We start from the raw sequence: 25,325 nt of genomic DNA, 5'->3' as shown, positions 1-25,325 counted from the left end.
GGCATGAAGCACTAGCTGGTGGGGCAGAGAAACTGATGACATTAAAAGAGGTAGACCTTTCACAACACAGCATGGGGCTACAGGGAGGAGCATGACTGGATTAATTTTCCCGAAGAATGGCTCAGCTTTCTGGTTTTGGAAACTGCTTTAGCACATTGATCCCTAGCCCTTGAGAAACAAAGAGATAATGATGCCTCTACTAGCATCTCTGTCTTTATAGGAGCCCTTCCAAACATAATGTTTTATGCACCTTGTGCAGTCATTTAAAATTTGGCCCTATTCCCACTAAGTTCAGTCAGTGGTGAAACTCCCATTGACTTCAGTGGAGCAGAATCAACCCATTATACTCCTCGGCAATGTGGGTGTAAGTGAGGGGATGATTCTGATACAGTTGCCATTTATACCCACATTGTCTTTGCATATGGTTTACAGTGTTTCCCAAAATCTAAGTGAATCAAATATAACCCAAGTATAGAGGGATCTGGATAACTCAGGGGACTAGTGACAATTAATAAAGCCTTTCAACTCTGGGCTTGCCAGCTCATTACTGAAAGTTGTTACCACTGCTTACTGTTTGGTGGTTTCTATCAAATAAATTTGCTCATCTCACTTCCCGGTGTCCACATCAAAATAGACACTAAGTGGCACTAATTACTAATCCTTTCTGATGTCTGAATAGAGAAGGGCTGACTGAGTACATTGTGCTATCTTTTCATTCTGGAAGGTATCTCACTAAATCAGGGCTAAGGCAAACTGGCTGGGCAGGTGTGGAAGCTTTCCTTTGTGTTGCATGTATCTGCTCTGGGGATACGCAAAGTGCCCAACCCCCTCTGTCTACTATTTTCCAAACACACCACATTCACACACAAAAGGGAAACCATGTGTAATTATGCATTAGATTTACACAGCACCGTTCAGCATGATCTAAAATGATGAATTAGTTAAGCCTTAGAACACCTCCAAGAGGTAGGTACAATTATCCCTATTGTAAGCATGGGTAAACAGCTGCATGGAGAGGTTGTGACACTTGCTCAAGGTCACAGATTTGGTAGCAGAGCTAGAAATAGAACTACAATAACCATATTAATAGTATTAATGTTTAGCTCTTATATAGCACTTTTCATCAGTAGAATGCAAAGTGCTTTACAAAGGAGGTCAGTTCATTATCCCTATTTCATACAGTATGGGCTTCCATTCATTAGGTAGGGAATATGGGACTACTGGAGCCTAAACCTCTCTATTACCAATGAGAGTTGCCAACCTATGAAAAAACCTTGTACTTTGAAACTGTATATCCAGTTTGACTTTTGAATATAAACATTCAATAAAGGAGCATGAGAGCAGCAATATTTAGGTCACCTATGGAATAAGAAATTGATCAGATGAAGTTTTCTGTGTCATTGTTTGCTCAGCAGTGAAGCAACACAAAGGCACATTTATTAAAGCTTAATTGATTCAGATACTTGTGATCAAAGGCTTCAAATAATTACAAAGAAATTTCAAGGTTGCAACACTGTAGTTAAAATGATTTTTTAAAAAGAAAAACAACAGCAAAATTACATGAAAATTGCCTTTGCCAAGAAAAAAAAAGTTCTTTGTTTTGAAAAATGTATAAAGGAAACCAGACCATCTTGTTTATTCTTTCTGACTGTGTATGATTGTCACAGTGCAATGGTGTCACCTATTGGTACATGATATACATGAAAATTTTGACGTGCAGAAGGTTTTGTTTTTTCCAAGTTGATATTTAATACAGTCTACTCTGTGTTTCTGCATGTTGAGAGCAGCACTAGAATGACAATTCCTGCATTGAGACAACAGCATGATTCAGAGCAACTGCTCTGAGATTAGCAATTTCTGATTCCGGATTCTTCCCACATGGAGTGAGTGGGTTCCTGGATTGAAGGCACTAGAAGATTGCAGGTCTTTCAAAAGCTAGTAGGTTTCTCAATTCCAAAAGCCACCAGGGGATAGCTTCCACTGAACAGCTGCCCCTTCCATGCTCCCTGTATGAGTCACTTTCTTTAAGATTTTCTTACAATAGAAAGAAAAAATAATGGGAACACATGCTGGAAGAATGAATAATAGGATCAAACTACGCCAAATGGAGTTTGGAGTTTCCTAATCTTGATCATTACAAAATATAGATTATATTGGAACTAGATAGATAGATAGATTGGATAGATAGATTAGATAGATAGATAGATATTTGTGCTCATAAGGTCAAATCAATGCATCATTGTCTTGTAATGATCAAGTCTGGGAAACTGTAAACTGCATTTAACACCTCTCAAAAATCATAGGTTATTGAACAGTCTTCCTAAGGAGGTGGTTCAATTTCTTGGGACAGTTAAATCTGGACTGCAAAATATACTTGAATAGACATTCCTGCATTAGCACAGAAATGGACTGGATGAACAAATATGCCATTTCCAGCTCCACCACATATTGTTGTACAATGTTCATTAAGTAACTGATTACTATATGTGTTATTATTTGTGAGTGTGGTGTCAAGCCACAATCCTGTTAGCCTCTCAAACACTCCACTCTGTGCTATGCCAGCCCTTACTTTGCCTTTCAGGTTAACAATAAATGTACACCAGTCCCCAAGCCCGGATAAAGCAATCCCTTTATCCACTGAACACTCCCAGAAATGCCAGGTCTTCTGTCCACAAGGGAACAGTGTACACAACAACTTGTATGATTCAGATTAGATCAGTTTCTTTTTTAATACCACAGCACTGAGATATATTCATAGGGAAAACAACCATAAGTTGATTACAAAAGATTCAAGATTCCAAAGATATTGAGTAAAGATAACAGAAACAAAAGGGGTACATATAAAACAAAATCACGATACACTTTCTAGACACTAAATTTAACTTGAGGCTAACTTCCTGTCTATCGAAGTGTTCTCTTATCCAAAGCTTTTTGCAGCATCTTCAACCAGGGCTGGTTGGGATCTCATTTTCATGAATGCAAATGCACTTCTGAGGTGCAGGATGATGGTGTCGTCTCTGTTCCATAAATATAGTCCAGCAAACCTTTGAAATGTATCTCAAGATAAGGTTCTCTTCCCCCTAGGCTATGCTCCTCCTTGTTCACTTCTTGTCTCTCTGTTGACTTTGTTGGTTAACATGCCTCTATTTTTTAGGTTACAATGCATAATGTACATGCCAACAGAGAAACAGGTGAATATACATCTTTTGTCTGACAGGAAATCTGTTTCTCCACCTCTGCTGTGATACAGAATCCAAGAACATATGTTCAGTATACATACATAACTCCTTACATAGTACCTGTACATACATTTTACAACAATATTAATGACTAGTATGAGCTTAGCTTTCATTTAAGACCTCACATGACATTCCTTGGTGAACCAGAATGTACATAACAGTATCTGAATCTGCCCCTAGAGCGTCTGGACCACAAATCTAGATGTCAGTATAATCAAAAAATCAGTGCTTTATTTAGGGAAAGTCTACTTTGTCAATGTTAGCCATTCCACAAAAAAATAAATCAAACAAGACTAAGTGAATAAAATACACAAAATAAAAGTCGTGACAAAATGGAGAGAAGACCCTTCATGGATTTTAATTCCAGAAGGAACCATTACATTATTTAGTCAGTATAACACATTTAATAGAATGTTATCAAGTAATTCCTGCATATGGCCCAATAACTTGTACTTGAACTAAGGTATATCTTTTAGGAAGACATCTACTATCTTTGGGCCATTCAGGGGTATTTGGCTCTTGTCTGGGTATATGCGATGACTGAAAACTAACTTTCTCCCTTTTCTGTTTTCCTGCAGTCCTAAAATATAACTGATAAATTGAGGGCAGAGGATAATATCTGGTCATCTATCTAAAATATACTGATAACTTACCACAACACCGAATCTTAATTTAAAGTCTTCAACTGATGGAGAATCTTGTCTGTAATTAGCTTCACTGAAAAAAAATGTGCATCAAATTTTAGTTTCAATTTTTCTAACTTCAAATTCTATCTATGCAGTCTTGTATGCTCTTGTCTGCTAGATTAAAGAGTTTTCTAGTATCAGACATTTGGTTTGGGGATATGTATAAAAGACATAGATATATGTAATAATCCTCTGTGAGGGACAGAGAGACTGACATAGATGCTAAATTTCTTAGAGAACCAAGTTTAAATTGAACTCCTAAACTAATGAACAAATACATTTGAAATTATTAGAAAATGCATTCTATACACAGTAAGTGCAGTAAATTTGAGGATACTCTTTTTTTCATGCATAACAAAGAAGTTGACTCCCCTCCCCCCATTCCAAGTGTAAAATGGTCTTAACAACAATGTAATGCAATGCAACAATGCAGTAATGACCGGAGCTGAGAGAACAATTGATTTTTTGTTTGTTTGTTTGCTTGGGGGCCAAATTGAAAAAAAAACACAAAAGTTTAATTCTAACATAAGCCATTTTTTAAAAATTATTGTTTTCATTAAATCAAAAAAAGGAGGAAGTTTTGAATCAACCAAAACATTTTGGGTCAATTCAAAAAGAGTTTATTTCCCCTCACTTTTCATTTTGATTCAGGCCATGTCTACAATTACCAGTTTACAGTGGTTGTAGCCATGTTTTGTCAATGGGAAAGAGCTCTCGTTGGCATAATAAAACTAGCTCAATGAGCAGTGGTAGCTATGTCGGCAGGAGAGCATCTCCAATTGACATAACACTGTACACATAAGCACTTACGCTGGCAAAACTTATATCAGAAGGGGTGTGTTTTTTCACATTCCCGGAGTGACAAAATGTTGCCAACATGAGTGCTAGTGTAGACATGGCTTCAGTCTTTTTAGATGTCTTTCACCATTTTTGTGGTTTTTTAATTGGCTAAATTTCTAAATTAAATGCTGTTTTGCAGTGATAAAATCTAAATGAAACATTTTGAAATGGATGAAACAAAATGTTTTGACTTTTTAATTTTTATTTATTGCTAAAACTATTTGTTGAATTTGACCATAATTTTCAAATACTCTTGGAGCACCAGAAATTGCAATTTTTTGCAAAATTAGTGTTCTCTGAATAAATGTCTCCCAGTTATAATCATTACTGGAGCCTACATAACTATGTATAATTTGCAAGTAAATCTGTTAATTAGGTTAGGAGATAAAATTAATTAAAGCCTCAGAAATTTAGCATCTCATTTTTTCTTTTTTTTCTCCTCAATTATTTTAATAATGAAATATCAGACTCCTCAAACTTTCCATATAATTAAAATGAATTGAATACCTTTTTTATAGACTATATTTGAAGAAATTACTTTATAATTAACTTTTGTATCTATCTAACTGTTATGATTGCACAGGCTTACAAACAGAGCTAGATCAACAGTTCAGGTAACAATTAAGTGGGGCCACTGGAACATCACGGATAACTCAACCAATCACCATCCTTTCTCCACAAACACTCGCATGAAACATTTCTATTGGGTGCAATGGGTCAGTGACATGATGGAAAGTGGACATATGTTAAGAATTCTCTCATTGGGGGATTATTTGCCCCATCTGACACTGACCTTTAAAGGTTCTATGGCTAGCGTGGGCATCAATTCTTGAAAGGCTAGCTCTCCGTGACACTGATGCCTTGGTTCCACTGCCCACTGAGGGAGCACTGGCAAAAGAACTGAAGTGGAAGCACAGGGGAAGCCCATAAAACGCAAATACTTTTGAACATGACCTGTGTTCCCCCAGATCCACTTTTCACATTAGTGCCAGTTTCTAACGTTGCTCTTTAATGCAACCAGGCAACTGTAAATTAGGGGCCAGATTCATCAGTAAACTTTGGCCACTTTGCACAGTGCAATGCAAAGCAGCTCTAAACTCAGCTTAATTGGTCAATAGCCTCTGTCTGGTTTGCACTGATCTGGTGACCTAGTGAATTTACCCTAAACAAACAAATGATTGAAGCTTGACAGGACGTACCTGAAAATGGTTAGGTTATGTGATACAGCATGGCCAGAGGGCAGCAGGAGAGTGTTAGCAGGGAGCCTTATTCCCTGCAAGGGGTGGAAGGTTTGCTATAAATTAACTAGAGCACCTGAAGCCAATTAGAGTACCAGCAGTGAGTCGCATGATATAAACCCCTGCTTCAGGTCAGACAATGTGGGTTGTTGGAGCAGGAAGGTTTGGTTGGAGCAGAGAGTGGTTTGAAGGAGTTGAAGCAGAGAACAGTTTTGAAGAGAGACAAAAGGAAAGTTTGGAAGAGTGCTGCGGTGGGCTGAGAAGTCCAAAAACCCTAGGTAAGGGGTACCTGGCTTGTGTAGAAGGAAGGCAAGAAGCCCCTCCACAAGCTGAAGGGCAGGAGAGGGAAGTAACCCAGGGGAAGGAACCACCAGTACAAGTGGTTCACCACTAACCTCAGGGCCCCTGGGTTGGGACCTGGAGAAGAGTGCGGGCCCAGGTCCCTCCCTCTCCACTCCACTCCTCAAGGACACTAGTGGGGGTAATTAAAAATACCGGTTCAGAGGCAAGCAATGGCGCCCTGAACCTTCCCCAATGAAGAGAAAGCGCGAGACCCAGCATAACAGTACCGGCAATTTGCCACAGTATATTGTATGGTAGTGTAACACAGTGGTCAGTGTGTATTACATGTCCCCAGGTGTGCTTGATACAGAAAGAATGCAAGTTAGTTACAGCCCTCAGCTAAAGAGGCTTTATCTCAAGCTGTAAGAGTCATGCTTTTAGCTCTGGAGGTTTCCAAATTCAGTCCTTCAACTTACTCCTTCAGGCAAAAAGAACTAGCAATTTAATCTAATCTGGGACTATGAACTTCACAATGACTTAACCATAAATGTAATGATTTTGCATGACATCATTACAGTGCAGAATTAATGTTGTCTGAGTGCCTAACCTGTGCTTTCCTTACCTGAACATGTTGGGATTTTTATTTTTAAAAGTGCCCTTAGCTCTGAATGTTCTGGGTTTGTAATGCTTGGTTTAGAGATAATTACAACATCCATGTAATTTATTTTTCTTTTCCCTTCAATTAGTGATACATATTCTGAACCTTAACTCCATTTTAACACAGGTTGTTTTTTCCGCCCCCATTTAGCCCTGAATCTCCTGCATTGCAACCTTTAAATAGTAAGTTTAAAAGGTTTCTAAAATTTGAATAAAGTATTTGTCCCCAGTTCCTGTTTAGCTCTTTAGTATCTATTATGAAATTTAAAAAATAATATGACTTTAAAATATCTAGTAGCAAACACAAATTAAAAACAATAAATGAGCCACTCATTTTGCTCAGCTGGTATCTGACTCTTTAAAGACCGAAGTAAATATTGATTGGATTCTTATATGCAAGTTCATTTTTATTGCAAATAAAAACAGCAGCAAATTGATTATAGATGTTGTGCCTGGATTTGTTGAAAAATGTAAGGCTCAATCTAGCTTTTGTTATGGGTCAAGGAATAGATGCTGTTACCCGGGGTTTTCAGAACCCCCAACTGGGGCAACTTAACAATTTCACTCCAGGCAGTGTAAGGAATAAATCAACAGGAACTTAGCACTTCTATCTGATAAGATTCATGCAAGTAACCATGCTCTATCTAAAATTGCAGTTTATTAGATTTAAGCACACACAAACATTAGCAATAGGTTTAGTATATCCCAGATATTTACCTAACATCTGGAACGGTACTGAGTAATTAACAGAAGGTTCACAATGGCCAGTTGCTCACCCACCGGGGAGAAAGGGTGTTAGGAAAAACGTCTCTCAAGATGACTTCAGAGGACTGCTCCAAAGTACACTCTATATGCTAATCTTTTATAACTAACTTCTACAAAGCGCATAGGTCATAATGACCCCTACTGTATCATCACTTTTTCTAACTTTTCATATCAAAGGCATCTAGACTCAAGATTTCCCTACCACCAAGGTTTTTAGTCTCAGTTGTTTACATGTTTATCCCCTCCTCCCATTCTGATTAGCAGAAACTGCCAGCTAGATATGACCTTGCTTCTGAAACTTAATTATGTGCTGTTCTAGTTCATTAATTTAGGGTGGCTGAATGCACATAATATGGTTGCAATTAACTTGATGACATTCTGGGGTATACACACCCCTTAAATCCAGGACAACATTCCCCTCCTTAAAGGTCATATATTTTTAAAATTAAGTCCTTTACATATATATAACAAGTTCAGTGAGTTACTTTTGAAGGCCCATCATTAGGCTCAAGGATCTCTTGCCAAGACCAAGCAAGAATGTTCTTGCTGGCACTCTCTGGTTTTACCCCTGACTTTGCCTCATTAAGAACCAGACTTCATGTACTTATCTTCAGGGAGTACCTATGGTCTATAAAGTCACTGACTTTGCAACCAGTTGATCTTCCTTCGAATCCAGCATATCAGTACTAGAAGCACAACAAGCAACACCACCTGAAGCATTAGAATCACCGCAATTAAATGTTAGGTCACATTAAATCCCCAGTACTGTGGGGGACATCTCAATAATGTCTTCCATCAATTTTGTTCCGAATCTCTGCTAGCCCTCTCAATAATTTATTTAATTTAATTAGAAATATGGTGGATGGTAACCATGACTCTGTACGTCTCCTGTCTAGCAACTTACAAATAATTTCTCAAATAGGAATGCTTAAATAACATTTTTACAACAATCAATATTCATTTCAGTAAACACAGGCATATTCTCTGTCTTACTTCTAAACAAACATCTTGTGGCTGCAAGGTATTTATGGAGAATTTATATTCAATCCCAAATTCTTCTAAATAGGCTCCTCATTTCCAATGGGAGTATCCCACTCAGACCATCTCAAATCGTATTCTTTACCACATCAATAATCCACATCTGCATTTGCATGCATGCCAGAGCCAAGAAAACATTATTCTGGAGGGCACCAACAGCCTGCAAGAGGTGGAGGTGGTACTTTTCTTGGGATTGCTCCCATTTCTCCAAAACCTATGCCACCCCATCCTGTATGCAGCTTAGCTGATCTAAAAATACCCTTGGGACATTGGTAAATCCGTTAGGTGTTGACCATTGCGTTCATGTTATTCACCACCTCCTCCTCATTACATTGTCTTTACTGTACATCCACACTCTAACCATAAGTCAACGTACTCTTTGCCTTCATCTCTACATGCTTCTTCCCATTGGTTTTAAACACATATGCTTCAATCAAATCAATTACACATGATTCCAAAATTCACACTTCTATACCGTTGAATCATTTTACCAAAACACCATGTAACCATCCTATTATTCAAACATCCTTTATCCAGTTACAAATTTCTTAATTACCTGGGGCCTCCCAAGTGCAAGGCAAAAGAGCCTCCCATTCCCTCCTGGTGTCCTTATCTGTAGTCTTGCCTCCCACAAACGTTCCTGCCCAATGTTTGGGTATAAAAGGGAGTGTTTCAGCCTAAAATCAATTGTCTCTTCCCCTGATGTGGTCCAGTTGGGGATGTCAATTCATAAATGAATACAAAGGGGTTTACAGGTGGAAAAAGAACTAAAATTTTAACTAAAATTTTCACCAATTCAACCACTTCCAGGAGGCACTGACAGCACTGCTTGAGACTTTTCTGGTCATCAGGGTCACTTTAATTGAAGTTGGTTTGCTCACTGATTCTTCCATCCTACTCCCATTAAATTCAATGGAAAGACTCCAATAAAGTTTAGAAGAAATAGGTCTGAGACCATTCTGAACTCTGGGAAGCTTTACAAATTCTTTCAATTTGAAAGATTCTATTAGTTCCAGCAGAGTCACCGATGTCAAAGATAGAGAATAGCCTGGGAAGGGCAGAATATTTCAAAGCAGGGAATTTTTACAATGTCATCCAATGGATATTTGTAGTGTATTTATGTTACAGTTGATTGGTGAAGCTTCATGAAAATGCTGTGTTTGGAATATTCAATAGTTCTTACATGTAGCCCTAGTTCGTTCAGAAAAGGGAGGTGTTACAGTTCATGGCAACTGCATTTATATTCTCCCTTTATGGTCCAACAAGGATACCCACTCTAGACTTCTGGTTCCCCTGCATGCAACTCTTGCGCTTCTAACAGGTTAATTCCAGGTTGAATAGTTTCATGACTATACTGTGATCTTCACAGCAAAAGACAGTCTGCTTAAGCATGTCTGTTTTGTTTCTTTCCTCAGCAATGATACACAGTGAAATTGCTACAGTTTATAAGCTTTTTATAAGTAAGGATACGATTTAGTCATGGGTATTTTTAGTAAAAGTCATGGACAGGTCACGGGCAATAAACAAAAATTCCCAGCCTGTGACATCTCCATTGCTTATACTATAAATATCCCTGACTAAATCTTGGGAGGCCACTGCTGGGGGTGGGATGCACCCCAAGGGGCCACTTCTGAAGGGAAGTGAGGGCTGCTGCTGCAGGGGATTCCCCATGGGGCTGCTGCTGGCAGGGGGGGGGGGAGCAGGGCCAGCAGCACCAGCTGCTGGGCGCCACCAACAGCGACTGCTCCGGCTGCCCCAGGGATTGCTGCTCAGGTAGTTCCCAGGGCTGCTCCAGCAGTGCCCAGTGTGGCTGTCCCAGGGCCACCTGAGCAGCTGGCCCCAGAGCCAGTTGTTGGGGTGGCCCTGGGGTCAGCCACACTGGCCACTAAAGAAGTCATGGAGGTCACAGAGTGTCACAGAATCCGTGACTTCTGTGACCTCCATGACAAACACAGAGTCCTATTTATAAGCAAACGTATATTTCTAAGGTAAAAGCATTACAAAGAAAATGTATTAAAAATAATGAAAGAACCTACATGCATGATAATACGCTCACCAGACATCACCCTTTCAGTCCAATATGGATACTGTTTGGTGATTAGTCCTTGAAACCATACACAAGGGATTTTCCTGGTGTCACGAGTTCATCACAACTTCAGCTCGGAACCATCACCCAAGTCTTATGGGTACTCAGCAGGCCAAAGACCTTCCAACCCTTCCCTAAAGATTGGGTTCTCATTTGGATGCGAACTCCTGTTCATGTGCTGGATCAGAAAGAAGGCCCTGTGTCATTTATTCGGGCTATTTAACTGAAATCTGTGTTTGTTGTTGGTCCCTGGAGAATGCAGTTTGAACCAGTATATGCAAGGTGGTGGCAGCTGTCTGGAGGTGTTGCAACCTGAGTGAATTTGCCTCCCCCTTCCCCCTGACCCCCAGGCATCACATTTCTGAAAATATATTGCTGTTTGAATGGCATATTTATCACAAGCTGTCTGTTAAGAGAAGTCCATTAGTCAAAGAAATATTACAGTATTGGTTCAATTCATATTCCACATCTCTCTTGACTCCTATTTGAAACTATCATAATGGCACAAATTAGAAAATATTTTAGCTTTATTAGAAAGCTTCCTTACATATTATACTGTTTGATGTCAGATTTTCCAGCCTTTATTTTACTAAGTATAGTTTGGTAACAGGATCAAGATGTAATAACAACTATGCATTTACAGCATTTTCTTCTTTAGTATTAACATCAATGTTTCTGTCAAATTATGATAATCTTAATTAAAAAAATCAAAGAACAAAAACAAAACAAAGATGCCAATTAACAGTGTGTGTTATTCCTGTCTACAACTGTATTTTGTTTCCTTTTTACTTTGATAGACTTAAATGTAACAATAGGTGACTCTGGAATAACATTTTCATAAAGCAGGTTGTTTTTATTAGGAATTTATGCTTTTCTAAGCATCTCTCTCTTTTGATCTTTACTTCTGGTTACACACTGAAGACCTTTTCTCATTCTTCTTTCCTTCCCCCTCCATCTTTTTCTTTCTAACTCCCAAAGAATTTTTTGTTGTTGATTGTCTGAAGAACTTTGTCATGTAATTTTAGTGAAGTAATTTCTTTGTCATTTTCAGTATATTATATGTCTTATTGTAATTTCTTGTAGTAGCCCCAGGGTTTTTCTTGTTTAAATTGATTTTCAGCTACATTACTATGAAGGAATTTTAAACACAACTTAGTGGCTAGTGTTACTGATAAAACCAAAGACTTACTAGTAGAGTTCAAAATTCCCAATCAGGATCTGAGCCCCATTGTGCTAGGGGATGTACAAATATACATATGAAGAGACAGTCCCAGTCACAACTTTAAGAACCTCATTGTGCAAACACATAACTGCTTACCTCAATGACACTATTCAAATAAGTATGGGTAAGTACTTGCATATTTTTTTTGGTCAGGATCTGTGTAGAGATGATACAATAGATAATGTAACAAAGGAGTGGAAATAGAAATGAGAGGACAAAGGTAAAACAAAAGGTCATATGCCTAGTCAGTTTGCTCACATGTATATTTGTAGTTTATCCCTAAAAATACAAATCTCTTTTGTGTGTTTATTTTATTCATCTCATGTTTGTGTTTTTGTTTTATGTTGTTATTTTTCTAATTACTATTTTTTGTCTATAAAATGCATTTCTGGCCCTAGCCACCGCAACCACTTCTCCTCCTTCTGTTATGACAACCTTATCCCTGAACAAATAGGCAGGGGACCCATATCCAGAATGAATGCAACTTACAACCAGAAATTCAGTATTAAAACATTTTATAATCTAAAGTTTTAAAATATTTTGGACATCCTTTGGCATCCTCTAAACTCAGAATTAAAGCCTGAGAAAATTTGATTAATTAACTAAATATTTATTAAGAATAACATGAATCATTACAAATCATGATTTTCCAAAGAAGTGGCTTATCATGCAAGTGACACAATACTATTATTAGATAATAACAACATAGGCTATTTTCTGTTATGCCTTTGACATAAACACATCAATTTCTTTCACAAAACAGAGCTGCTCTGAAAAACTGAATTTACATTCCATGGGAAATTCTGACATTTGAATATTTTTTCCATCACAAATTGTGATAAAAAATTCTAAATCTTTAAATATTTTGAAGAATTAAATATTCTGAAATATTTTGATTTGGAAATATCAAAACAACCTTCCTAAAATGAAACATTTTAATACATTATATCCTATTACACAATAAATAATCAAAATGAAACAAGTCAAAAAGAAACAATCAAAACAGTGAGAAAAAATGACAATAAAAGGTCTAAACAAAACAATCCATTCCGATTTTGAATTATTTAAAACCACTTTTCCATCAAAATCAACACATTCTAACAGGAGCAGAAATACTAAATTACAGTATTAAAATATTCTCTTTTATCACTTCTGATGCAACTGAAACAAGGCAGTATTAATACAATCTCAAGAAAGAGCCAAGATTTCTAGTGCATTTTTTTTTATCAAAGAGGTTTATTAGATAAGTTCCAGTTCTGTGCTATGCACATTATTCCACTGCAATCAAACAATGATCTTTCCTTTTATTTTATTTCCTACTTGAACACACGTCAAGTGTTATGCCTGTCAACCAGGGAATGACTCATTCATGTAACCACAGTCACATGGCCCAGCACTTACATACATATTAGAATACATTCAACCCTTTGGATACTTATCCAAACTGAATGTCCAAATCCTTAGAGGTTTTTCTTGTAGCTCTTGGCCTCTGAATGTTTCAAGGTTGATATCTGATGTATGTAACTTGCATCTGTTCTGGCTTGCTTTCTATATATTGCATCTTCAAATGGCTGGAAGTGTCCCTCCCTGCTGCAGCGGCAGCTGTCATTTTGTGATCAGACGCCATTTTGTCTTCCACTAGCTACTGAGGAGGCACACACGTTGTGTTCTGTGGGAGACCTTATTTTTGTTCTCCCTGTTTTTTCTCTAATAAAATAAAGCTCATTCTGACTAAAAGTAGTTGTGCTATAAGAAAACATAACACTTAATTAATTACCAAATAAATTTAATGAATTTTGGTCCACTGCATTCAGGAGTCAAGTTTTACAACCGGAGGGAAATGCATGTCGTATAGAAATGTGCTTTTATTTCACTCTGATTATTTCATGTTTCCACAGAAAAAGCTGGAATGCCTCTCTCCCTTCTCCCTACCTGTGCCCCTTTGAGACAATTCAGCTCACATTACTTATCAGAAGCAAATGTAATGTGTTAGGCTAGGGGTAGGCAACCTATGGCATTTGTGCTGAAGGTGGCACGCGAGCTGATTTTCAGTGGCACTCACATTGCCCAGGTCCTGGCCACCAGTCCGAGGGGCTCTGCATTTTAATTTAATTTTAAATGAAGCTCCTTAAACATTTTTAAAACCTTATTTACTTTACATACAACAATAGTTTAGTTATATATTATAGACTTATAGAAAGAAACCTTCTAAAAATGTTAAAATGTATTACTGGCGCACAAAACCTTAAATTAGAGTGAATAAATGTAGACTCTAGGCACAGCACTTCTGAAAGGTTGCTGACCCCTCTGTTAGGCAGATTCAGAGGCAATATTATGTACAACTCTCCCACACTCCTCTTCTTGCACCACAACTTAACTTTTTCCTGAAACACAGGACAAAATTCTGTCTTTTTAGGACTTCCAGGCAGCATTACACAGAGTTAAATCTCAGGATTATTATATGTAAAACTCTGACAAGTGGGTGTTAATAGTTCCCAGTCAACTCCAAAAAGAACATACACAAACTTTTAATGCACAATTCTTATCATCATAACATCTGGACACCTGTGTATTGGCATTGGGCACAGCTATGTGATCATTACTTAGGGCTTGTCTACATTACCTGCAGGATCGATGGGCAGCAATCGATCCAGTGGGGATGATTTATCATGTCTAGTCTAGATGCGATAAATCGACCGCCGAGCACTCTCCCGTCGACTCCGGTACTCCACCGGAGCTAGAGGCGCATACAGAGTCAATGGGGGAGTGTCAGCTGTCGACTCACCATAGAGAAGACACTGTAGTGAGTAGATCTAAGTATGTCAACTTCCGCAACGTTATTCACATAGCTGAAGTTGTGCAACTTAGATCGATCTCCCTCCCCCCGCCCTCCCCAGTGTAGACCAGCCCTTAGTATATACTGAAACCAAAAGTAATTTTCTTGCATATATATTGGAAGATTTAGCTTATCGGTTAGAAATTTTTTATAGTAAACTTGATTGTTCATGCTTTGAGGGTCCAGTTTTGTAACCATTCCTGAATCTTCATGAAACAAAAAAAAATAGGAAATAAAACTCTCATTGATTAACAAATGACCAGGACTGGACCACAATGCATATACAGCCCACCACTGAAATATAATTTTGCCTCATCGCCATGATGAACTATGGCAACTGTTTGACAGTGCACATCAACGCTAGCCAACAAGTTAGGACAATTTAGTGAAGAAGAGTATCACAGATAAGGCAACCTACAGTGGGGAAATAACCTTGGCTTAAATTTGTTCACGGCACAAATTCATCCCTCTAGCACCAAACCAAACCAAACAAACAATAAAATATTTAAATACATAAGCAGGATCTGAATGAATGCTTCCCTGACAGCTAGTAGGCAGGGGAAAAGACTATGGGTGTGTTTATGTAAATACAGTTTTCTCCTGCTGTTTACATATTCATCAGATACAGCTGTGTCAAAGGATCAACTTTGGCTGCGGTTGGGTACAAATGACCATAGTACTGAATGCAGGGGTAGTGAAATATGATTACCAATGTTGTAATTATTGTAGGAATACAGGAAACCAGGACTGTGCTTAACCTGTCCCAAATGAGGCGGGGCACCCTCAGTTGAAAGAACTTCATTAAGCAAAGGCTAGAATGTTGGAGCCCTGTGAAAGTAAGAGGTGTGGGGATGGGCAGTCCCAGCCAGAAGGCTGCACACCCTCAAAGGTATTTCCTAGACTCGTTTAATCTGTTTCTCCCCAGTGTTCAAAGACTAGAGCTAGATAGGCTTTATTAGGAGTCTCTTTGTCATGTTAATAGCCCAATCAGAGCTGAAATCAGTTCTTGTAATACTGTGTTTCTGCCCTGCCTGCTAAGAGATGAAAATCACTTGAGAGCTGAAATCACTTGAGACGGGCTGTATTTCTGCCCAGCCTGCTAAAGAGCTGACAATTACTAAGTGACTGATGTGCAGAGGTCACAGCAGAGAGGCACATGGCAGCAGAAGGCTGGTGAACAAGAGGCTAGTGCGGCAGAGAGACACGATGAGCAGCCAGCAGGGCGGCTGGTGGAGAGGTGTGGCAAGAGGAGTGAGCAGGTGGCTGGCAGGAGTTGCCAGTGAGTGGCCGGTGGGTGGCCAGCAGAGAGGGGTGATGGGCGAGTGCCCAAGCAGCGGATCGAGTAAGGTACCTCTTTACCCCACCTGGGGGGTGGGGAGGTGAACTCTGCAGATGCACCTCTGAACTCTGGGTCTGCACTGACCAAGGACAGCAACTGTGAGTGGGGTGCATGTGAAACGGACTTTTGGGTTGCTGGACTTAAGAACCTGAGGGGAAAAGGACACTGCCCAACCTACTTGAGGGTGGGTCTTTTACTCATGGTTTATATTTATGAACCCTGTTTGCAGTGTTTTCCCAAATTAACACCAAGTTACTTCCCTCCTTTAATTAAAAGTTTCTTTTCTACACTCAGACTCTGTGCTTGTGAGTGGGAAAGTATTGCCTCTCAGAAGTGGTGTGTAAATTTCCCAGGTTACTCGGTGGGGGCTCGAGCTGGTTCTGTGTTGTATCAATGGAAAGGAACCCTTAGATATTGAACCCGGCCCTGGTTGCTGTTGGCTCCAGCTGGCAGAAGGGTTATAAATGAACAGGTGTAGTTAAAGGGATATTGGTTTTATGTCTCATCTGACAGATGTTACTTCCTGCAGCAACCGTCTGTCCTTACACCATGCTTGGGCACTGGTTCAGCACTAATCAACAGGGAAAAGTATGATCTTTTGAACCATCCAGCAGCACTTGAATGATCATTTCAAGTTTCTTAAGTACCTATCAGACCTAATATTACTTAGCTTAGGTGATATGATAGGATCATAGTCCAAGGTAGGATATGATAGTGTTAGAATACTTAGTAGGGTATTTTCTCAACCAGTATTTTGGACCTGATCCTTCATTCCTAGCACTGACAAAATTCCCTTCAAGCAAACAGAGTTTTGGTTTAACAAGTAATACAAGATCCAGCTAAGTAACTTCTTACCTTTACCTTCATAGTCACCACCAAAGCACTGTAGGTTTATGATCATTTAGTGGTCGTATAGTGCAGCGATTCAGCCAGGAATATGTAGGCTGAATATTGTTTCAGGAAAATTTTCCTGCTAATGATCTCATTAAACTGTGATGTATAAACTCTCAAGGGAAGTCATCAGACCCAAGTCACAAGAATTATTTAAACTTCTTATAATTCTTAATCATTTTTACTAATGTATCATCTAGAGACCCAAATCAATATGTTGTACAGATGCATAGTTAAATGCAGTCCTTGCCCTGAAGAGTTTACTATCTAAGCAGACAAGATAGATATGACAGTGGTGATCTAAATGTCAGGCTGGCCCTATCTTTATTATTGATACCACAGCTGGTTTGAGACCTGATAATGATTAAAGAGTAGGACTGGGATCACTGCCTACAGCCTTACACCATCCTGAATAATTGAATCCATCACAAAAGAGAATATAAATCTTCTGAAATCACATTGCTAAACTTCTGTACATACAGTATTCCATCCAACTATTTTAATTTGAAAACTAGTTGAAATGATAACTAAGTTTTCAGTTTTCAGCAATGGTAACTGATGATTCACATGAATTAATGAGTAGAGCCATGAAACAATGTTCCTTCTAGCTAAATATTCTTTTATTAATGTACCCAGCACATATCAAATCTTGAAATTATTGGTTAGCAAGGCCCCCAGAGAAGCAGCAGGATGAATTATGCTTGGAACCACATTTATATGCACTATCTATTATTAGACTAGATTACATAGTTATCACTGCCCATTGATTAAGATGTCACTGAAAATGGTACTATTACTTCTTTAAGTGCTTGGAGATGCTCATAAATCATTTAAATTTGTTTAAGTTCTTTCAAGAACTAGAAAGTGCCTTTTTAATAGGGATTGGTCAAGGAGAATAAGCAAGCATGGTAATCATATTTCAGAGACACTTGGGAAGAGTAAGTGGAGTCTTTTTGTTTCCTATTCTGTGTATGAAATACAAATATAGAATGTGGTTTCAGCAATCAAACACATTGTTGGCAGTTTTACTTTCCCTCTTATCTTTGACATTCCATTTAAATGACAGAAGAAAAATAACCAGTGGTCATTATACTTCAATTTTCTGTGTAGGACATTACAGCTTTCCTTAGTTGCCTGTATGCTGATTGAAGACTAGCAGCCACAACCTAACACTTTCTAAATTGTCCCTCAGCTGCTACTATTTCAATATCCTTCACTGAAATATACTCTATCCAGACAGTCTGGGCCACCAGATATGGTGCTCCACCTAGCTGGAAGAACTAATGTGTGTAACTAGTAGTTACATTAAGTGCATTAAGCGATGACACTAGCATCTGTCAAGTTAGTTCTCTCTTTTATCCTTTCCCAAGGGTGAAAATTGTGTGTGCTGGAGAGTGAGGTGATATGGGAAAGTTTTATTATATTTATTTTATATACACAGTTATAATTATGGCTGGCTAGAAAACAGGAATTTCAGCATGTGAAAAATTCTGAGTTTTCAACAGCTGCATCCATTCTGAAGTAGAATACCAAGGTCTTTTGAAATTTTCACACAAAAAAAGCCCTGACAGCCCATTATAGCTAATAATCTAATGGTTAGTGCTCTCAGCTGGGATATCAGAGACCCAGATTCAATACCCTGTTCTTATCCCAGATAAGTGTCCTACCCATATTGGCAGGTTTCAGAGTGGTAGTCATGTTAGTCTATATCAGCAAAAAGAATGAGGAGTATATATAATATCTTCCTACTATATAATATCTTCCTACTGTATTTTCCACTCCATGCATCTGATGAAGTAGGTTTTAGTCCATGAAACCATATGCCAAATAAATTTGTTAGTGTCTAAGGTGCCACAAGTACTCCTCATTCTTTTTGCTGATACAGACTAACATGACTACCACTCTGAAACATGTCAATATGGGTAGGACACTTATCTGGGATAAGAACAGAGAACATATCCAGAGAACATGTATTTTCCACTCCATGCATCTTATGAAGTGAGTTATAGCCCACGGAAGTTAATGTCCAAATAAATTTGTTAGTCTCTAAAGTGCCACAAGTACTCCTAATTCTTTCTACCCATATTGGTTATGGTTACAATTTAAAAACTGTTTCATTTTTTTAAATCCAATTAAAATCTGATTTTTAAAAAATCACTGATTTTTATCTACTGTGGTTCATTCAGTCTAGTTACTTAAGCAAATCAACTCTATTATCCAAGTAGAAACAAATTCTATCTAATCTATCTATATTCAACAGGCAAAATATCAAATTCTGCACTACTTTCTTGCTAGTACTTTTGGAGTCTTGCAGAAATTCAGTTATGCTGAAATGATTTCTCAAAATTGAAGACTGTATTTTTCTTCATCTAATTACAAAAGAATAAATGTTTGTACTGCATTTGTGTACTGCTGCCTAAAGGAAATGCCTCAAGATATTTCAATCAGTCCCTTTTCTTAGTGCAATACAAGGAATTATACCTGGCCCAGTTTATCCAGTTGGACTCAGTGGAACTAGTAGTGTTAATAAGTTCATGAGTTTGACAAGGGACTGCACATCCAGCCCTGAATATACACAATCTAAATCACTCTAAATGCCAGGTTGCTGATTAAAACATTATTTATAAATATAGCATATAAGAGGTCAGTTACGAACATATGGCTCATGCACTTTTAAATAAATGTTTTCAGATTTAGAGTACGCTCTCTTATGAATTTAGTAGATTCAAGTTAGTGATTTACAGCAAATTAATATTTAATTTAAAAAGTCAGTCACATGTTAATCCAAACTGTGTTTTTATAATACTAAGTTGTTTTCAGATCATTTAGCACAGCAAGATGAGGGAGAAAGCGTATGAAAAACAAGTTGCCAATAACTTTTTAAATAATGATGGAGGTATTTCAGCAGGGTTCTCCTCTTACCCTGGTGCAAAACTGGTGTAACTCTATCGATTCAAATAGAATTATTCCTGAGTTTCACAAGTGTAAGTAGGAAGAGAATCAAGCCCTTTCTCTGTAGGAATATTGCAGAAGGTATTATGAATTTGAATAAAAGCACTAAAACTAGTCAGTATAAAAGAACATGTCTCACTATTTTATTGTAATGGAAAGATTCTGTCTCAGGATCCAAAAAGCAACCTATAGGAGTTTTAGGTGTGCAATGAATGAAGGATTGTCATTGTAGGTATCTGAACTCAAAAAGACTTAGTATTTCCAGCATGTGCTGCTCAAAAAGCTAAACTAGACACCAACACTAGACACTGCTAACTTCAAAACAAATATACTGGAAACATAATTCTTTCAATATTTAATTCAAAACATAAGCTTCGCTGTAACAAATTATGTTGCCCATTATTTAAAAATAATCTATCATACAAAAAGCAATAAATATGTGTGTTGTAAATGAAAATATATCATCTTCCCCAAGATGTTTTGACATGACATACTGTGTTATATTGATTGCATACAAGCAATTGTTATTTATTGTGCATCATGAACTATTACATTTTATCACATTGGTCTACGATTTTATTAAAAATTACATGACAAAATGCTGCATATATGATGTCACATACATGACAGTATCATAACTGAAATAAAATATCACTGTCAAATAAATCAGGAGCCGAAGTTGATGTTTCCCTAGGTATTGGATAACTACTCAAATTAGATTCATATAGCATGACATATTTATTGTACATTATGCTTTCAATAAGATGCAAGCTATAGTATCAACACCTATTGTTTTTGGTTGTGAAATGGATTTAAGTTACTGAATTGACAATCTGTATCATAATTTTGAACTCCCTTCCTTTGAAATCAATTGGTTATTTTTTTCAAAATATTTAACAACAACAGAACTTAGGTGTCTCATGGGTCTATGCATATTCTTTGCCAGCAGTTTCTTTATAACACCGTGTTTGCTATTTCTCAGTGAAAAGCGAGACTGAAGCTTTCAAGGAGACAGTTCATTAAGCCAGAAAGACATTAGGTCTTATAAATTTGTCAGACAGTTGCAATATTTTCTTTTCAATCTCACTCATACCCCAAATACAATTTCTAGCTATGGAACAGTGACAGGTTCTGGTCCTACAATGTAGAACAAATGTAATTAAGTGATGTACATTCTAAATAAGGGAAATGGTTTAGTCTCTTGACATTTCAAAGCAGAAAATTCAATCACAGGAACAGTGAAGCAGAGCCATTTTCCCCCTCTTGAGTTTGGAAGTTATATTTCATTAGCCTGGCTGATATTTTGGCAGTATTCTGTCAGTCTGGTAGATGACCTAAACAAGGATCCAGCATATATTTATGCTGGATAAGAATGCCATCATTCACTTTACCTTATCTCATCTACTGAGGGACTTTTAGTTTATTGTGATTAGATTAAATTGTAAATTTGCAAGTCATTTGCAACTTGTGCTGTGGGCAAATGAATGCCAACTATGATTCTGAAGATGAGACACAATGAAAATACTTATATAGCCAGGCTAATTAAAACACAGAATGAATTGTTTGGTTGCAGCCATAGCCCATCAATTCTAAAGATAATCAAATTGAGCAAACGGCCAGTCTGCTTTAAGTGCAAAAAGGAGCCAAGGACCATGGAGCCAGCATGGGGTCCAGACTGTGTTGGACAATCTGTATCAAGACCCTCTTTGATTTAGAAGAGGTTTCCGTGCTCTGTCCAGGGACAAATTAAGCCCTGGATGGGTGATTGGGGAAGGCAGCAGGGGCCAGGGGCAGTGGGGCTCAGGATTTGGGCTCCAGCCGTGGGGCTTCAGGCTCCCCTCCATTGACCCTGGCCCCTGCTGCCTTCCCCAATCACCCATTCAGGGCTTAATTTGTCCCTAGACTTCCCAGGTCTGAGTCAGTCTGCTGTCCTAGTTTGCAATAAATAAATGACAAAGATTTGGACACGTATACTATATGTGCATATTTATTTGTTTTTCCTAAAGCTAATTAAGTATTTCAGGAAAAAGTGTGAGAGCGGCCACCAGCAAGACCTGGTGACTGCACTCTGAGGCCACAAAATAATTTGTCCTGAGAACCCCTGATCTACACTGTAATTAGATACCCACAGCTGGCCCGGGCCAGCTGACTTGGCCTCACAGGTCTCCAGCTAAGGGGTTCTTTAATTGCAGCATAAATATTGCAGCCTGAGTTCTGGGACCCTCCTACCTCACAAGGATCTAGAGCCTGGGCTCCAACCTGACCCTGAACATCTACACTGCAAATAAACAGCCCATTAGCCTAAGCCCATTATCCAGAGTCAGCTGGCATGGCCCAGCTATGGGTTTTTAATTGCAGTGTAGACATATCTTCAGTCAGCCAACAGCTATGCCATCAGATGTTGTGACTGAGTCTGGATGCAAGATTTGGCCATGGTGTGGTAAATCAGGTCCAGATAATCTGGGATCTGGATCAGAGGTTCATGGACATCTGTAATTGCTCTATCAGCAAAATCTGCTTTAGCCAGTAAGGAGCTACAAGAATGACCATGGCTTTGTTTCTTTTGATCTTGGAAATCACCCCAGGAATCAGGGGAATTAGAGGAAAGGTGTAGATCAGGTCTCTTCCACTGCAGAAGGAAGGCATCTAGAAAATATTCTAGAGTCTAGAGCCTAAGTTCATATCACTTCTGGGACAAACATTCTGACACTTGGTGTTGTCCTTGGTGGCAAAAAAAGTCTATTATGGGAGACAACCAATTCTGAATATTATTTCTTTCATGTATCTGTGCAAAGACCATTTGTGATTGGTGCTGGATCGTCTGTTCAAGAAATCCGAGCCTGTTGCTGGCTCCTGGGAGATGGAGGGACATGGGATTACCCCATTCTGATGGCACTGGTCCAGAATTTGATGACCTACAGGCAGAGGGGCAAAAGAAGCTCCCCTTTATTTGTTTGTATTGTGTGTATCTGCTGCATTGTGAAGATTTGCACATCCACATTTCGGAGGCCATCCAGGCCATCCTGGCGTCTCTGGCTCTCAGACATTCATAAATAATCCCATGTTTTCTGGGAACAAAGTTCCTTAAATTTGTAAGTGCTCCAAATGCTTTCCCCATCCTGTCCCTGATGAATCCATAATCAGTGTCTGTGTTGTGAATGGGACTGAAAAGGGTACCCCTTTCTGTGTGTGTTTGTGGGGTCCAACCTACAAGCCAATTCTGCAATGACATGATATGTCAGTGAGACCTTCCTGTCTATCTAGTGTCTCATTGAGGAATAGGCTCACTAAGCCAGAGATGAATGGGTGGCAGGTGAAATCTAGCTGGCTTCTTCATGTGTCATTCCTGTCTTAGCAGAGAACTTAGATGCCCTGACTGTGGAGGAATGGTGCTTCTTCTCCTCCTTATAAGACAGTGTCTCTCACTGTGTGGAGCCATTTTTGAGCTCCTCTCAGATGTGCCTTTCAGTCTTGCCCTTGTATTGAGGCACTGGTGTTGGCTCCGATGATGTTATTGTTGGTGCTGGAGACACTGATGCCAAATCTGTTGATGCTGCAGCTGGTGATGTGTTTGTTGGCATTGTGTCAATGTAACAGTGACTGATGCTGAAAGCCCCAGTGCTGAGGTAGCCATTGTTGACGTGGCTTGTACTAATTTCAAAAGTGCTCTCTTCCCTGACTTCCTGTCACTACTGAACCCTGGGGAAAAGCCCTGGGGAACTCGAGAAAGCACAAGCTGATGATGACCCTTTCAGATATTTGGAAGTGGTCATCTCCCCTGGGTCTGGGCTGATGCATGTCAGTTACTTGAGTGCATGTGGCTTCAGCCACACATTACTCACCTTGCAAGTCCTTGAAGAGAACAATTTGCGCACCAAACACTTAGGAAGGATGTGCTTCTTTTCTACATAAAAACAGGCAGTGAGTATGCCCATTGACAGGGGGATTAGTCTATTGCAGATTGAGCAGGGTATTACAGGGCAGCTGGCCCCTTTAAATGAAGCATGTCTAAGTCTCCTATCAATAAGGAAGCAGGAGCAGGAAGTTCCCTGGGAGAGGCTGCCAGAATCCCTTGGGAGGGGTGGCAGTGGGAAGTTGCTGGGGAAAATGGCTTCAGGGAGAAAGCCATGATAGGCAGTGCTTAGTGAAAAGAGCACAAAATAGTTCTTCAATAGGCCCTGAAGCAGGAGGGTCTGAGAAAGGCACAGACAAAGCTGAAAAGCTGCAGCCCAGGGTGAGCTGAGGACCCCCAGGGTGGTATGAAGAACTGTTTTTGTGTGTGTTTGCCTATGTTTGGGAAATAAAATTGTGCCTAGAGAAAGGCTTGGCATGGCACTTGGTCCTCCATGATCTGGGGGACAAGTCAGAGCCTTACACAGGGTTTAAACCCTGAGGGTTTAGAGGTCAAAATGACAGCCTGAGTCTCCTCAGCCCAGTGTACAAAACTTCTTTCTTTTTGGGTCCAAATTAAAGAAAATAGAGGGTAAGAAGGATGAAGATAGATTATCTTCACCAAGCAATCCAAGAAAAGGATGAGTTTGAAGCTTAGTGGGACTATCAGTCCAGACACTTGCTGGATTCTCTCTTGCAGCCTTGAGGGAACAAAGGAAACTGAGAGATGATTGCAACCACTCTACACTTTATCACCTTGCATGGAAGCATGAAGAAGAATAGGGTGCATGTGTGATCTTGGCAGAAACTGCTATTAAAAAAAAAATCTGGTCTCATGTGCGTAAGGTGAATGAAAACCTACAGTAGGATCGACAGTGACACATACTCAGAGAAGTCTATCTCATTTTTTTTCTCCAGAAAAACATTGTGCAAGTTAATTAAATAAATGCAATAGTTTTGGTGAGGTGTTTGGGTTTTATTAACATAATAACACTATTTCTTGATTTCTTGTATCCCTCCTCTTTTCAGAGAAGGGTGTTTTATTCTCAATAGGCTTATCTTTACAGAGCGCTGAAGAGAAAATGAAAAAAACATGTATAACACCACCAAAAAACCCCTAACCCTAAATAGAATCCCATGTGTAAGTGGGTTTAGCTCTCTATCTGAACTACAAACTTCAGGTCCAAGTCAATAAATTTCCAAACTAAAGTCACAATAAACAGAAGTCTAACTACCTATTCTAACCTAATTTATCTTTCTCTGGGTTGTGGGCTAAATGAATCTTCCACCTCTTCTTCCTCCTTCAGAATCTAGTAGCCATCTCCAGAGCCATAGTCAGAGCTGCAGGGACACCCCATCCTTA

General features: G+C 38.8%; 1 long non-coding RNA gene across 1 annotated transcript in view; it reads left to right on the top strand.

Moving 5' to 3' along the window:
* LOC120398875 overlaps window positions 1-25,325 on the top strand; it is a 67,805-nt gene that overhangs the window by 10,339 nt on the left and 32,141 nt on the right. The window lies entirely within an intron of this gene.

Source organism: Mauremys reevesii, linkage group 2, assembly GCF_016161935.1.
Source record: "Mauremys reevesii isolate NIE-2019 linkage group 2, ASM1616193v1, whole genome shotgun sequence".
In the NCBI taxonomy this organism is placed as follows: domain Eukaryota; kingdom Metazoa; phylum Chordata; order Testudines; family Geoemydidae; genus Mauremys; species Mauremys reevesii.
This window is presented reverse-complemented; position numbering and strand designations above follow the sequence as displayed.